Here is a 3,735-nt window from a genome sequence, read left to right as displayed (position 1 = left end):
TTTTTTAGTAGTAATAGTAATTATTAAACTAAAATTATAGTTCTCAACTTCTTTTTATGTATTGCAATTTTCCCTATTTAATTATTTTCCCTCATTTGTCTAAATACACAGAATATTTTGTAGCAGTTATAATTGAATAATGCTGAACATTTTTTAAAAAAATAATAATTATAACATAAATGTCAAAAATAGTATAATATTTTTATTAAATTATGACAGAATTACTAATTTAGCTAATAAGTTATTTTTATAATTTATTAAAGCAAAATTTTTAAATATTTTTATTATTGATTACACTGCCCAATTAATATCAGTCGAATCTCAAAAATACAGAAAGAAAAAGCACTACAAATAGTGAAAAATGTAGAAATGTAATAAAAACATGTTTATAATACTGCAGGTTTCACTGCAGATTTTTACTATTTATGAAAAAAAATTCAGCTTTTAAACAGGTATAATCTAAAAATAATTAAATTAAAAATGATTCTTTCTAGGCAAATAAGAATTAAAATACACCATTTAAAATGTTAATTTCTTTAATTTTGCTTTACATACAACAGTTGAACTTCAAAAATTATAAATAGTTCAGTACTGTCTTTGTAATATAATATTAGTCTATATTATTCAATTACAGTAGAGACACAATTAATCGACTATCGCTATCCCGAATGTCTGAATTTCCCTGTTTTTGGATCGGCCCAAAAGTACCTATGTTATATCAAACCCAAATTACAAGAAAAAGTTAAACACATTTTAAAATAAGAAAAAAAGAAGCAAAGATCTCTTAAATTAAAAAAAAAAGTTGAAAAATAACATTAAAAAAGATAAAAACATTTGCAAGTTTAGACAAGAAAAACAAGTTTAAAAAAATACAACATTCACATGTTTATTTTTTGATAATTAATGTTCCCAAATTAACTAATTTAAAACAAAACCAAGGATTAAAAATCTCAATAAATCACTTATTTATACAAGGGTAAACAGTAAAAAAGAAACTTATTAATCTAAATAAAAACACTTGAAAATTATCGAACGGAAACTATATTTAAAAAGGCAGTAACGTAAATATCAAAACCTGGAGCAAGACAGGATATTATAAGATCAACGAAATTGAAAAAATAAACTTAATATTAAAATTTATTTTTTTAAAATAAAAAAACATTTATTGAGTACAAAATTTACCGTAAGGAAAAAAAAACTATTAGATGCAGTGGAATCAGAAAGACAGAATCAAAATTATAAAAAGAAAGCTGCTATCTGCTTCATAAAATAATCGCTGTTTTTATTAACAAATAATTTTATGTTTAAATTAATAAACAATCCTCTCCTTTTATTTTTTTTAGAAACGAAAGTTTCAAGTTCCGTAACTCAGACATTCATTGATATGCGTGTGCAATGCATATGCATTTTACCCCACCCCCTCGTAAATAATGAAAGAGAAAACGAAAACAGAGTGCCACTCCTTTAAGTTTATTGATATTAGCAGCTTATCTGAAAAACAATTCTTTAGGGGATTCATGAGAAAATAGAATAAGCGTCTCTTCTTTGTTTCTAATGAGGTATGGGGAAGAAATCCCTTTTGTATAGTTCCTCACTCGTATCTTGCCCAAAACCATGACCTATAAAAATATTGGACCTGCGCGCTCATAACACTAATGATTGAAAATTTAGTGACATAAAAACGGGAATTTTAACGTGAGGTTGCATTTTTTATTTCTCTAAAGATTTATTTAGATTATTAAAAATTTAAATAAGAACATTTTTTAAAAGTAGTATGCATCGCTCTTTTTCAATTATAAGTGCTGGGAATTGTAACATTTTTCTTCAATAAAAACGAAACAAAAGTAAAAATTTACTTAAAAAAAGTTAATATTTAAAAACTAAAGATAAAATGTTTACTTACCATTTATGGAATTCATAAGTTGACTTATTATATCTTTATCCACGGCAATGGTTGAATTGCTTCTAGATGATGTGACTTCTTTTTGCTGTGTTGCAAGATTGATTTCTTCCCTTTTTTCACTTTCAACACCAGCCGAATTAATTACGGATATTTCATTGCTCGTACAAGCTTCCGACAATGCAGAGTCATTCACATGTGCTTTTTTTGTAGAAATATCTCCGCTTTCATTGTTCAATTTTCTTTTGTTTGACAATTGAATAAGAGTAAATACATTTTTTTCGCTAACCGAATTGTATTTTACAGTTTTCCCACGGTGTTGTCTCTGGAAATGAATTTTTAAATTTTTCAAAATAATATGCGCGTCGCATTCAAAGCAAGCAATTCTATCACGCTCACGTGCAGACATTTTACTGAAGATTGTAGTAGCTGGTGTTAACAAGTTGTGTGTGATACATTGAGCAGATGACCAGTTAGGACATTCCCATATAACAAGGGCCAATGGGAAAGTGTCATATCCTTATCTATTCATCACTAGAGGGGAAAGTGGGGGGGAATTGAGCTTTTAAGCCTTCAAGGTCATTATGGTCTACAGAAGAATGTATGAGATAGGGGATAGTTCTGCAAGACTACGGGAGGGGGGGCAGGTGGGCGGGGGAGGGATAGTTATCAAGATAGAAATTGTTCTGCAGGACTTCGTTTGTTCTGCGACGTACGTCGCAGTTTTAGGCACTTTCTGCTTCTGGGGAGAGGAGTGCTCTATCCTCTGAGCCACAACAGCTCAAGTGTGGTAGTTTGGCAAGAGACAGCTAGCTCAGGTTTTGTCGAGTCACCTACCCTGGCCACCGAAAGATAATGCCCAGAAAAACTTGGCAAGGTGAGTGGTCATTGTTGGATAGGGTGTATGATTGTGGACAGACTTATGTTCCGCTTAATTAAATTCCAAGATTTTATGAAATATGCAATTGACCCAAAATTTCAACCTCTCACTTGATCAAACTATTAGGACCACATTTTTCAGATTACGCAGATTCCTTATTTTGAGATTCATTAATCCCAAATTTGTCGAAAAAAAGGTATGTTCATTCAGAGAAAAGTATATTTTTGTGTAAATTAATATATCATAGTTAGTTTCATAAACCATTAAAATTGCATTTTCGAACATGAAAATCTGATCACTAGATAAAAAGTTATTATAATGTACGATTTTCAACTTTATGCACTTCAATAATTAATCCCACTAACATTTACTTACTTCTTTGCTCTGAGGGGATACAAGCTCTGATGGGGAAGCCTGTTTTGGACTATTAACAATTTGGCTTTGAGGTTGCTGCACAGTGGTAGTTGTTGCATTTGGAATATTAACATCACCTAAAAAAATAAAATCCATTAGTTTTAGTCTAAATAATTTGAATAACCAATAATTATATAATTCAATGAATATTAATATTTTTAAAAATACAAAAAAAAAGTACGTTTATGATCTACAAAATTTGATAAAAACATTATTTACAGGTTTTAAAAAAGTTTTTTGTTTACATTACAGTATAATAGCTAAAATCCGGATTGCCAAACTATAATTTATAAGATCTGGGTTTTTGATATCTTAACACAAATCAAAACTGTCCAAGCTATAGACCTCCATTTCTTTTTTCTTTTTTAAAATCTAAACAAGATTTTGATGTTTTTATTAGGATATTATTATAACAAGTAATTTTCGAATTGAGCATTTGAATACCAAATCACTTTTTGAAATGACAATTTAGCTATAAATACATGAGATCTTATCAAATGTCTTCTTATTTTCTCTTTTTTTTTGGGGGGGGGGGGAAATT

At 29.1% G+C, this 3,735-nt stretch overlaps 1 protein-coding gene across 2 annotated transcripts in view; it reads right to left on the bottom strand.

Moving 5' to 3' along the window:
* Positions 1–3,735, bottom strand: part of LOC122271244 (cuticle collagen 2-like) — a 120,150-nt gene that overhangs the window by 10,263 nt on the left and 106,152 nt on the right. The gene's annotated exons all lie outside the window — the stretch shown is intronic.

This window comes from Parasteatoda tepidariorum, chromosome 10 (assembly GCF_043381705.1).
Source record: "Parasteatoda tepidariorum isolate YZ-2023 chromosome 10, CAS_Ptep_4.0, whole genome shotgun sequence".
In the NCBI taxonomy this organism is placed as follows: Eukaryota; Metazoa; Arthropoda; class Arachnida; order Araneae; family Theridiidae; genus Parasteatoda; species Parasteatoda tepidariorum.
This window is presented reverse-complemented; position numbering and strand designations above follow the sequence as displayed.